We start from the raw sequence: 13,654 nt of genomic DNA, 5'->3' as shown, positions 1-13,654 counted from the left end.
AATTTTAAGATGATGAAAGTATCGTTTTTGTGCAAAAATATTTTTATAAATTGTTTTGAGAAAACGACGAAATTAAACTTCATTTTTAATAAACTAAAATTGTTTAAAAATCGCTCTGATAAGCAGATACCCGCCTTCTAAGTATGTCTGTTTTAGATTCAGAAGCTCTAAATCTAATGGTTTGCCCTGTAGCTCCCATCACACACACACACACACACACATACACACACGCACACACACACACACACACACACACACACACACACACACACACACACACACACACACACACACACACACACACACACACACACACACACACACACACACATCGAAAATGTTCAGATGTAACAGTGGCGCTTTTTTACTACAAAAATCGAAATTAATAATACAAAAATCGAAACGGAAAGCTGAACGATTAGAGAAAATGCGATTACCCCTTGACACGGCAATAACAAAATAAATACATTCGGAAGTCTTGTTCTTTAAGAGTATTGAATTTAAAATCACAATAAAGATAAAATCATTAATGTTCCATTGCATGTTTTAGGAAACTTTTTTGTGACATAATTTACTAGGATAATAAGTTTTATATTTCATTGAAATATTTCATCATAATTGAATTCAAACCATAAGACAGTTATTAATAATTATATTATATGCCTACATGAAACTTTATTCTGACGTAATTTAGTAGCATAATCTTTTATATTTCACTGAAATATGACATCACCAAATTATTATAATACTGTAACATTATATGTTATATTCTATTACTATATTTTATTGAAATACGCGTTTTACTTCTAATATACTGTGCTTTAATACTATACTGAAACACATTTCAGTAATATAACGCGTTATAACGCACTAATTCACTGATGTGTGAATTTCTAACGAGCAATTTGGATTCACTGACTGTATGAACCCGGGAAACTTGTCAGAAGGGCTAATTTGCTAGATTTGACGCTACATTTAATTGATATACCGGAAAAGGGGATTTTAGAGCTGAGAGTGAGGGCTTATCATTATATTCAAGGCTTAAAATTGCATTAATGATTCCTATTAAGTTCCTATGTGAAGTTGATTGAAAGATGAAATTTAAATCTTTTGAAAAGCATTTATTAAATAATTGTTTCGGAAAGACGCATTCGGGAAAAATAAAATAATTTTTATAAATCTGGGGGCGGGGGGGAGAGAGGGAAATAGCTCGCAAGTTGATTCCTGCTGAATTTTGAGATTAGACAATCGTATATTCGAAACCGAATTTCACGAAATTTCCATCATGTATGTGTGCGTTGCAAGCATGAAATGTGGCGGGTTTCATAGATTCTCGTTCTGCAGTATGGGAATTTTTAGTATGAAATATCACACCATGCACAATTCTTGTTATCTGACCATGGCTGAAAATTAAGAAGTACGTCCTACTTATGGCAGACGAATTCTCTCAATTAAAGGCTGTAGAAAATAATAAACAATTACATCATCTTAAGTCGATAAGTATTCATTTAAATCACTTCGAAAGTTCAACGTTTAAAACATTTTAGCATTGCTCTACGAAAAAAAAAAAAAAAAAAAAAAAAAGCAAGCAACAACAACAACAAAAAAAGTGCCTTTTCCTCAACTTTAAAACTTAACTTAAACGTAAATTTAAACAATATAGCACTGTTTTTACGTTTCTACTTATAAAAACCTGCATCGCCTGAGCGTATCGTCAGGAAAGGGAAGAGAGGCTGTAAACACAAGAAGCCATGGAAAAGTCCGCAGTCGGGAATATATTCCCCTTTTAGTGACAAAATATACAGTGTTTCGTGTTTTGTTATAAATATAGAAAGAAAAATATGAATGAAGAACGTCTTATTGATTGGTTGAGTGTACATTTGTGTTCGATTGGGTATACATTTTAATACAGATCTACAATTTTGGCCAAAAGAGTGACCAAAATATACAGTGTTTTGTTGTAAATATAGAAATAAAAATATGAATGACGAATGTCTTATTATCTGGTTGAGTGTACATTTGTGTTCGATTGGGTACAGTTACAGAATTAGTCTCAACACTCGGTGGGAGGATGGGAGGGTCCGAAGCAGGTTGCATTTTTGAAAGCATGATTTAAAATCAGCTGTTGATGAATATACATTAAGAAAAAGTGTTCCGCTTTGGTATGAATAGCTGAATGGAGATTCCCAGGTTTTCGTGTGTATTTCCCAAATGTGAGATAGTTTAACTTGAATTATGGACATATTTCCATATATTTCTATACGAACTTTGGGGTTCTCCGAGGAAATGGTTGTTTCCTTAGAAATTCAATCACCCTAGAGTAGGATTTGAAGGATTGAAAAAGTGTAGTTTCATTCAAGAAAATTTTGTTTTAAGTAGTTAAAAAGAACAGTTCTATGGTGCTTTTTCTTCCTTTTTATAAAATCATAAATTTCAAGTTTTTTTTTTGGGGGGGGGGGGACCGGGTTAATATAATCACAACCACAAGCTGGCTACTTCGACCCGTCGGAAGGGACCCTGTAAAACTTGAATGACCGGATCGCCACAACAGCAGCACTGGCGGGATCTATGGTTGAATCCTAAGGGCCATCACCGGCCACGGTACAACCCTTTCCTAAGGAAGTACGGTCCGTCATCGATGGGAGGGGCCAGATACCCACCTTTTCGTGTACCCACAAGGGTGGCGAGACCAACCGCGATGTATAAGCTTCTCATCCTCAATTATGAGGTCCACCTCTATATCACCTGGTTTAATATAAAGTGAAAATGGTTTGTTGGGGGTTAGCTGCTTAGTAATAATTCCGTTGTAATTAAAGATAGCTTTTAATTTTCCTTTACTAATTTTTAAAATTACGAGTTAAGATTTCACTTGCAATTTAACCCATTTAAGCAGCTCGTTGTTAATAAATTCGCCTTACGTTCACGCTCACTACAGAATTTTTTTTTCTGAGAGATTGGAGAAGATTTAAACACCAAAATGATAGATTCGAAAGGTAACTTTCTTTTTTTCTAAAATTTTGCGAATGCTGAACTCAAATCAACTCAAAATGAACTCAATTACCAATAAAAAAAAAGAGAAAGATGGCTGAAAAAAACTTTAAATTATTAATCGTTTTTCATTTATGTTTATTAATATAATACATACTCAAGCGATCCCGCTGAAATAATATATCGCTCCGATTCCAGTCCTAAATCATCCAAGAACCGTTTTTCAAGACTCTTTTTCCTGTAGCTGGTGGATGATCTCTCTGAATTACTGGATTTGCGATAAGACCAAGTCCAAAGCTGCCTGATTCAAAGCAAAACTGCCTGGATTCAAAATAAATGGAACAACTCCGGAAATTGCTACTTTTGAACTAAAATATTCATAAAAAAGTGTATTAGATATACATGTACAGTTCATCAATGACAAATATCCAGTGACAATTCTAGAATGTCATAGTAGCAATGCTTGGCGATTTACTCGATGTCTGTGTATTTAGATGTTACGAAATTTTGCTATTTGATTACTGATAATTTCGCGTAGAAAAACTGATAAATGTGATTGATAATAAATAAAATGATCAATAATATTTTTCGAAACCAAATGAAAATATTCAAAAAGAAATCAAACCCCAAATCGGTAAGATAACTCCATGATTGTCCAATGTTCAAATTTGTTTTAGCAGCAGAAAACAAAGCACTCTCTATTCAAAGGCAAATCTGAGTGTTCGTGAAATAAATTGTATTGTTTCTTAATTGCTTTATTTTAGTTAATGCAAGATGTCCACCAATTGCTTAAGAATTTTCAAAGAATACATGAATGCTGGAATCGTCCATAACAAAAGTTATTTCCTTAAGATTAGAATCAACTCTATTTTGAACGTCATGTACATTCAGCTTTCAGGAAAAGACATTATTATGCAATGAATACTCACAAAAAGACGCGTTAGAGTTACATGTATAGTTTATCAATGACAAATCACATTCTAGAATGTTATATTAGCAGTGCTTGATGATTTAGTTTATTTGTATGCATTTTAAGTAATATGAAATCATGTTATTTGATTACAGATAATTTCGAGTAGAAGAACTGATGAATGCGATTGATTATAAACAAAATAATCAATAATATCTTTTGAAACCAAATGAAAATATTCAAAGAGAAATCAAAACCAAATCGGTAAGGTATCTATCTCAAAGAATGTCCAATGTTCAAATTTGTTACAGCTTAAGACTAAGCAGTTCCACTTCCTGGGCAAATCTGAATGCTCGTGAAATAAATTGAATTGTTTCTTAATTGCTTTATTTTATCTAATGCAAGATGTCCATCGATTGCTTAAGAATTTTCAGGGAATACATGAATCCTGGAATTGTCCATAACAAAGATTATTCTCTCAAGATCAGAATGAACTTTATTTTGAGAGTCATATATGTTCAGCTTTCAGGAAAGGACATTCTTGTACAATAAATCGCGAAATTCTTTTAAGCATTTGAAACACTTTGTAGATGAAACGAAAGGGAAATTTGGGAGCCTCTTCATTTGCTTTTGGGACAGACTTGACAAAATTCCTTGGAAGTATTTCCCCCACTGAATGAACCATCCGTCAAAATAAAGTCGAAAGCAAAAATCAATGAAGAAAACTTATCATCGGGCTCGACGCCCCAGCAATTATAGCATCGGAAACGTTCTCATTAATCTTTCCTTTCTCTCCTGTTCCATTTCAACCAATAGTGACAGCTGGTTCAAGCACATATGTTGCGCAGGTTATATAGGAAATGTTCTTTGGGGGTGTGGGGTGTCCTGAAAGAACGTCTTTGTCAAAATCACGGGGGAGGGAAGAAAGGACCCTTTCGTGAACAGTGCATAGAAATCTAAGGACTACTAATGACGGATGTGGAAGTATGAACTTGCAACTGACAGATGTTTGGGTTGTTATTCGGAGGGCTTTTTTAATGTGTAGGTTTTATACCGCTTAAGTGAAAACACAACGAAGAAATGATTAAAGCTGTAATCGCGTTTGTCTTTTACTTCATTTAATTTTTTTAGTTTTTTTTTTATGTATAAAGTAGATAGGACTTCCGCTGTTGCTTTTTTGCATTAATGGCCATTTCTTTCAAGTAGAATGTTTTATAATAAGGCTCATTTATGCGATGTGGAATTTTAACCCTCTCAGCATTTGTGGAAAGTAACACGTTTTTCAAACAGTGCTTTTTTAAAAAACGTCATTTTTAATGCATTTTTTTAATGTGCATGTATATGATCGTTAATTTGAAGGCTTGGAAAAGAAAAGAAAATGAGTTATTCTTTCCTTCATATATAAACTGAAAACACGGGATAGTCCACTAGGATTTTTAAAAACAGAAAGGAATCTATGATAAAGGCAGGGGCTGCCTGATCTATCTATATAAATTTGAGCGGAATTGGCTAAAGTAATTTGCTTCACTCTCAGAACCGTTACTAGGAATTCGAGCAACTTTAGTCCAAAGAAAATATCTAATTAATTGAATAATTGAAAAATGCACGCACGCAGAAAAGAAATCTCTAATTAACGCTTCTTAATTTTGCAAATCAGTGCTTTTTTGATTATCTTCCACCACCTCTGATCATATGCATAATTAACATTAATGATCATTTTACAGAGAATTTACTTTTCTACTCCATATATTTATTACGATAATTTACCTTATCCTTAAATTTGTATAATGAAACTTTATATATTATTATTATTAATGTTTTCTCACATTTAAATGCATGATTAAATAAATTTTTTGTTTCATATTTAAAATATAATCAGTTTGGTAAATCTTTTGATCACCTTTGATTCACTTGAACTTTTGGGATAAAGGCCAATCAGCTTATTGGAAAAGACTGCCCTCCGTGTTGCGATAGTTAAAGTTTATCTACTCAGTCTGATAATGAATTCATTAATCACTGGGTAATTCTTGATGTTAAATACTATAAGGAAGAAGATAATTATTCCCCAAACTATATTTTATGGATATTTACACAAAATATCTACACATTGATGAAATCGCCAGTATATGTTTTGAAGGAATGTGATTCGAAGACTCATTGATGAGCAAAATTAACTTAAACAAGTTGCATTCAAATGTGGAGATGAGGAAAATATGGAGTGAGGAATATTCGAATGAGGAAAATATAGAGTGATGAATATTCGAATGAGAAGAATATTCAGTGAGGAATATTCGAATGAGGAAAATATGGAGGAAGGAATATTCGAATGAGGAAAATATGGAGGAAAATATGGAGGAAGGAATATTCGAATGAGGAAAATATGAAGGAAGGAATATTCGAATGAGGAGAATTCGAATTGCTTGCAAGAATGCAGCGATAGATCAAGAGTTGAGATCAAATAAAATAAATAGTTGTAGTCCAATGATACAGGGGACACGAATAGAATGATATAATAATTACAAAAATTTAAGCCACTAATAGCACCATTAGGCGGTGACATTAAAAGTCAGCATAACAGAGAAGCTAAAACCGCATGTGTATCAAAAATTAAAATCAAAAATGTGAAGGAAAAATAATATAAGCACAAAATAAGACATTAATATTAAAATAAGCTAAAAAGTAAAAAAGAAAGAATATGTATCCTTTCCCCAATCAAGAGTTACTTTTGACGGGTATTGTTGAGTAATTTAAGCAATTTAATAGTTAGGTTTTTTTATTAGACCATTAGGAGTTCGAATAATCACTAATAGATTTAGTCTATAAGATTCCGGATGAGTTCCCAAGAACTTTTCTCAGAGCTCAAAAACCAGCAAGCTGTCTTTCATCTTTGAGGATGAATACGGCATTTGGCTGGAGATTGGAGATGACTGTTGTCCATTTTTGCTGAGATTGCATGAACGATAAATACTCTTGTTTCCATGTTTTACAAAAACTCTGAAACATAATCTTTAAATAAAGTCCACTTGCAAGAATAGGAAATGTCAGAATCAGCATTTACAATCATCGAGAGGTGTGATAAGGCGATCTTCAATAATAAACTAAGAAGGGTTTAAAACAAAGTTAGTCAGGAACTGTCAAAGGTCAGGAATTAGAGAAAGCCTCTATTTTTGTAAGAAACCGTAGAAGTTCCTCAAAAGTCAGGTGAGTCCGCTAATAACTTGCAAGGGATTAAACTTCATGGATTTCAAGCCGCTTCTCCCAACTTGGCAAAGTAAAGATGAAAAAAAAGTAAAAAAAAAAAAAAAAAAAAAAATGCAGAAGTGCAAGTAATGGAGGGATGATATGTAGTTCTGCCTTTGACTGGAAAAGAAAGTATGAGACAATTCCAATTATTGTCGAAAAGAACAAAGATTTGTGGATGTGTTTTGCGACGAACGACTGTGAAAGAAAAAAGGCTGCACAAAAAAAGCCAAATAGATATTGTAGTCCCAAAATCTTTCTAAATGTTAAAGAAGGAAATTAGATGAGAGATGATTGTACAGCGGCAGAATAGATGGATAATGTCGTGCAAAGGACGCATGCCATATGAATTCATACCGGAACCAAAAATTATTAAAAGAATATTTCACCCTATTATAGTACAAATTATATCGGGACATGGAAGATTTCCTGAATATTTCTACAGATTAGGAAGGGTTCAAGACAACACATGTATATGTGGGGAAATAGCCACAGTTCAGCACTATATAACAGAATGTATCGAACTCGATGAAATTAGAGGAAAACTCATTATGGATAGAGATAATTTTAGCAAAATATTACAATGTCCTGAAAATTCAAAAACATTAAAAAAAATGATAGAAAATGTTTCTAGCCTTTTACCAACAGTTTGAATTTGCTTTGAACTTTTGTTGTCCGCTGTCGATTTCTAGTCTTTTACCAACAGTTTGAAGATACTTTGAACTTTTGTTGTCGGTTGTCGATTTCTAGCCTTTTATCAACAGTTTGAAGATACTTTGAACTTTTGTTGCCCGCTGTCGATTTCTAGTCTTTTACCAATAGTTTGAACTTTTGTTGTCCGTTGTCGATTTCTAGCCTTTTACCAACAGTCAGAAGTTGCTTTGAACTTTTATTGACCGTTGTTCACTTATGCAAAAGTTGGAAAATTAATGAGCATAATAGCCAGTCATAATAATACCTGTTTATTTGGCTTAGTTCGGTGGTAATGGGGTGACTGGTTGTAATTAAAAAAACACGACAGTCAAAGTAGCATTATTATCGCAATATATGCGACAAAAGAGAAAATGTATCTGAATGAAGCGTTTTGGAGCAGCTATAAGGTTATCGGAAGTGTAATTGTTAACTAGTTCAAACTTAACAGTTTTCGTCGACAAACAAAAATTTCAATCTTATTTTTATGTCTTGACCTTAGTCGAAATTTATTACTTCTAGTCCAATTATCAATACCAGGAAAATAAACTGATTGTTTTAGTGTAATTCAATGTTTTGGTAAGTTACTCAATAGTTGATGAAATTTGTTTTGTCGAAAACAGCATTTTACAAATGGTTAAAGCCTCATTAACTGCACTATATCCGGAAATGACATCATCCATGTAAACATTTTCTGGAAGCGTTCTAGTTACTGCAGGGCCGTTATGTAATTGAAAGTGATTAGTTTAAGATACTTTGTAGCCAGAAATGACTCGAGGTAGAGACAGAAAATTACTGTCTTTAATTTATTCGCAAATTTGGTCGCTTAATTACATCCCCGAAGAAATTGGTGAAAGTCTTGATCTTTAGGGATTATAAGAACTTGAAAATACATTTTTTGAAGAACTTTAAGATACAAAATTTTATGCAGTGAACGCGAAGACTTCAGTCAGATTTTAAATCATTTGCAATATTTATTTTTGACTGAATAAAGAAATCGGATGAAAATATTCGGAAAAATCAAAACGTAATGCTAGGTTTTATTGTAGTTAAATTACACTGTTAACCGCTCAGGAGCATTTAACAGCATCAGCTACAATGTAAATAGAAATTAAAAAAGTAGAAAATATTAAATGTAGATAGTTAATGAAAAAATAAAACTATGCATAGTTAAGAAACTGAGGATAAAAAATGTTTTTCCTTCCTTAAATTTTTTTTTGCCTATGCCTATCTCTTGTCATACGAATTTGATAGTTAGACCAAAATATTTTTTTCATATACTTTAGAATTTATCTTTAAAAAATTCCCCGATGTAAAATTGTAAATTTTTTAAACCAGATTTTAAACCGTCTGAAATATTTATCTTTGATTTAATGAAGAAATTCGATGAAAATATTTGAAAAAAATCAAAACCGTACGGTTAGCTTTTATGGTAGTTAAATTACACTATTAACATCTCAGGAATATTTTACAGAAAAAGTTGTAAGGCCGAAAATTAGAAAAACGAACTACAAACAATGAATGAATAAAAAATATGATGCATAGTTTACAAAACGAAATCCCCCCCCCCTCCAAAAAAAAAACACACCAACAACTTTTATAAGCTAAAATATTAAATCCATACAGATATTAATATTTAATGCTGGTATATTGGAAATAAAATTCAAACATTCTTGTTTGAATTTTACTTGGCACACGAATTTGATAGATTCGAACAAAATATTTTTTCATATTCTTTAGAATTTATCTTTAAAACCAAGAAATCTGCTGATGTAAAATTGTACATTTTTTCAATCAGATTTTAAATCGTTTGCAATATTTATCTTTGATTTAATGTAGAAATCCGATGAAAATTTTCAGACAAATCAAAATGTAGTGTTAGCTTTTATGATAGCTAAATTACACTGTTACACTCAGGAACATTTCACAGCATCAGCTACAAGGTCCAAAATAAGAAAAACAAATTATAAATACTTAATGAATAAAAAATAAAAAGATGCATAGTTTACAAAACGGGGAAAAAAACACTTTTCTTTCCCCACCACAAAAAAAACAACTATAAAATTTTTTAAGATCGAATATTAAATCCATGAAGATATCAATATTTAATGGTGATATTAGAAATAAAATTCACACAGATTTATCCCTTGTCATACGAACTTGATATTTAAAACAAAATATTTTTTCATATGTTTTAGAATTTATTTTTAAAATTAAGAAATCTGCCGATGTAAAATTGTGAATTTTATTCGATTTGATTGCCAAGATAAGTCACGAAGATATATATATATATATATATATATATATATATAACAATTAGAGAATCAAAAGTATTGAGAGTATTTCATGAAAGATCACTCGGACAAGCAATTCTATGGCATTTGCGACGCGGACAAACCCAAGTTTTCACTGTATCATTTGCGTTTTCATTGTTTCTCGTATCTTTTCAGTGGATTTTCTATATGTAAGAGGTTTGGAATTTTCTGCGAAAAGTCCAAAGTTGTATATATGAGAATTGTGACAATTTAATTCTTAGGATTCTTAGGAATATGTTTAAAATGTAATAGTATTCTTATAAAATATGATTATTATTTCATTTTTGCCTTATTCAGATACATTCCTAATTAGCCATAAAAAATAGCTTTAGACACGTTTTTGAAATGTTGAATACAATAAAGTTCTCGTCAGATTTTAATGAAATTCAGTAAATCTTGTTTCTAGAAGGTTTACTCCATTTGATAAAACTTTTCATGTTTTATTTGACTGTAATTAACTTCTTGAATGACAACAGTTTCTTCCCTTGATAAAACAGAGAGAAATTAAAAGAACAAATTCCAAGATATCCATCCAAATGAAATGAAATTCCAGGAATTGTGATTTGAGTCTTTCTTTCTTTTTTTTTTTAATTGAGAAAAATTCAAGGTTCTACTATAGTTAGGATGGCATGGCTTGTTTTCCTAACCAGAAAACTAAATTTGACAAAGATACATTGCTCTGAATAAAATAAGGATTGTTTTCCACAATTTTAAACACCATTGTGCTAAATAAAGTGTGCCATTTTTTTTTTTTTTTTTTTTCAAAATTTGATTCAGCTTATTGAAGAAAAGTTGTCATTCGGTACCAACAATTTAGAATTTTCTTTTCAGCATTTTTTTATCAATTTTTTCAGGTCATAAATGGCTTGAAGACGTAAACATTCAGCTGACAGGCAACAAGCGATTAAAAAATGAACAAAAAGAGCTTAGTATTCAAACACTTGCTGAACTTTGAATCGTCAAAAGAATTCGAAATTTCGACGAATCTCCATGTGGCAGACCTCGTTGAGTTCAAGAAAAATCATTTGTACTTTCTCGTATACCATGTATAAAGAAAAAATTGTAAACGTCGAAAAATTCGAACTCGAGATTTTGTCGGATTTCCACGCTTCAGATTTCCTTGAGTACGAAAAACCTAATTTTGGAATCATGTCTATCTGTCTGTCAGTAAACGCGATAACTCAAAAACGCTTTGAGTTAGATGGATAAAATTTGGTATATGAAGATAATACCAAATTTTCAGATTCCTATCAAATTTTCGACGAAATGGATTTTGAGGAAGTTTGTTTGTTCTCCTGTAATGTCAATTAATAATAATGTAAGTTTATAATAATTAATCTAATGTAATAATTCTAATGTAAGTTAATAATAATTAATCTAATGTAATAATTCTAATGTAAACTAATAATAATTAATCTAATGTAATAATTCTAATGTAAGTTAATAATAATTAATCTAATGTAATAATTCTAATGTAAACTAATAATAATTAATCTAATGTAATAATTCTAATGTAAGTTAATAATAATTAATCTAATGTAATAATTCTAATGTAAACTAATAATAATTAATCTAATGTAATAATTCTAATGTAAATTAATAATTAACCCAATGCAATAGTTCTAATGTAAATTAATAATAATTAATCTAATGTAATAATTCTAATGTAAACTAATAATAATTAATCTAATGTAATAATTCTAATGTAAATTAATAATTAACCCAATGCAATAATTCTAATGTAAATTAATAATAATTAATGTAATGTAATAATTCTAATGTAAACTAATAATAATTAATCTAATGTAAGTTAATAATAATTAATCTAATGTAATAATTCTAATGTAAATTAATAATTAACCCAATGCAATAATTCTAATGTAAATTAATAATAATTAATGTAATGTAATAATTCTAATGTAAACTAATAATAATTAATCTAATGTAAGTTAATAATAATTAATCTAATGTAATAATTCTAATGTAAGCTAATAATAATTAATCTAATCTAAATTTATAATAATTAATCTAATGTAATAATTCTAATGTAAGCTAATAATAATTAATCTAATCTAAATTTATAATAATTAATCTAATGTAATAATTCTAATGTAAGCTAATAATAATTAATCTAATCTAAATTTATAATAATTAATCTAATGTAATAATTCTTATCTCCTGGAGGTTTATCTAAATTTCAGTTGGGCTACATAGCTCTTATTTAGAAGTCCTATGTATGCAATTTCATTTAGTTCCAACAAGCCACCTATGGGGTTTGGCGTTGTATGTTACAGCTGCTGCCGGCCCTGATCTTCAATGGGGGTTGAATCTTTTGTTTGCAAAAAGATAGTCCTGAAAAACTTCCCTTTTATCCTCATGCAACATCTTTATATATGCATCCTACACAGATTTCTGTCTATCATTTCTTGCAGGTTTTTGATTCCAGGTTTTGATTCTTTGCTGCTTACCTTTATGAAATTAGGACCTGGTATAGGGGTAGCGCGTCTTCCCCGTGAACTAGGCGTCCTGGGTTCATGCATGGTTTTTCTTCATCTGTTCTATCTGTGAGATGTGTGAATGTGCCCCCCTGTAAAAAGGGGTTGTTCAAGCGAATGTGATGCGTCAGTAGCTAAGACGTACTCTTGGCCCTAGTTGGCGCTACTGAAACAAGAGACGCTCCCTTGGCTTAAAATCGCTGACTTCGTCTGTGAGCTTGTCCATGGCAAGTAACATTATAAACAATAACATGAAATTAGAACTTCAAACCGCATACGGAGCCTCAAAGCTTTACGCCTTCACCCCCCCCCCTCCCAAAAAAATCAATGGATTACTGGTATACCGAATGACAGTTTTTCTGACAGTAGCCGAATCGAATTTGAGGGAGGGCGGATCCTCCTAATATAAGATTTTATCTACTCAGACGTGGAGGTCTCAGAATTAATCAGTCAAAATTACAAAAAATAGTAAAGTCTAAAGGGATTTAGCAAATAAAAAAATCTCATATTCTTTTACTTTCTTTACTAGTTTGTTGCAAATTTGAGTGTCAAACAATCTGTTTTAATTTTTGAAATACTTCTTATGGTTATATGGTTAAATACTGATGGTGTGTCTCAATTAAATAGTTTGATTTTTCATATTTATATGAATCGATTGAATAAAGAATACGACTGATTTAGATTATAGAATGATATGATTTCATATATGTGTTAAAAATGATAATTTGCTTTGAAACAGATTTGAAAATGAAAACGATATTTTATCTCTCTACAATAATATATTTTCTCTTATTTTATTTCATCTCCCTACAATATTTTATCTTATTTAATCTCTCTTTTATCTTCTCTTTTTTTATTCCGTCATTTAAAATCTAAATATAATTCATTTTCTTAAGTTTTCATTTTAATTTTTAGGTGTTTTTATTTTTCTCATAATCACGGGACTTAAAATTATTCTTGAAAAATCTTTCAGGGAGGAAATCTTAAAAATCTATAAAAAGAATGAATTGAAAATT

The sequence above is a fragment of the Argiope bruennichi genome, chromosome X1 (assembly GCF_947563725.1).
Source record: "Argiope bruennichi chromosome X1, qqArgBrue1.1, whole genome shotgun sequence".
NCBI classification, from domain to species: Eukaryota; Metazoa; Arthropoda; class Arachnida; order Araneae; family Araneidae; genus Argiope; species Argiope bruennichi.
This window is presented reverse-complemented; position numbering follows the sequence as displayed.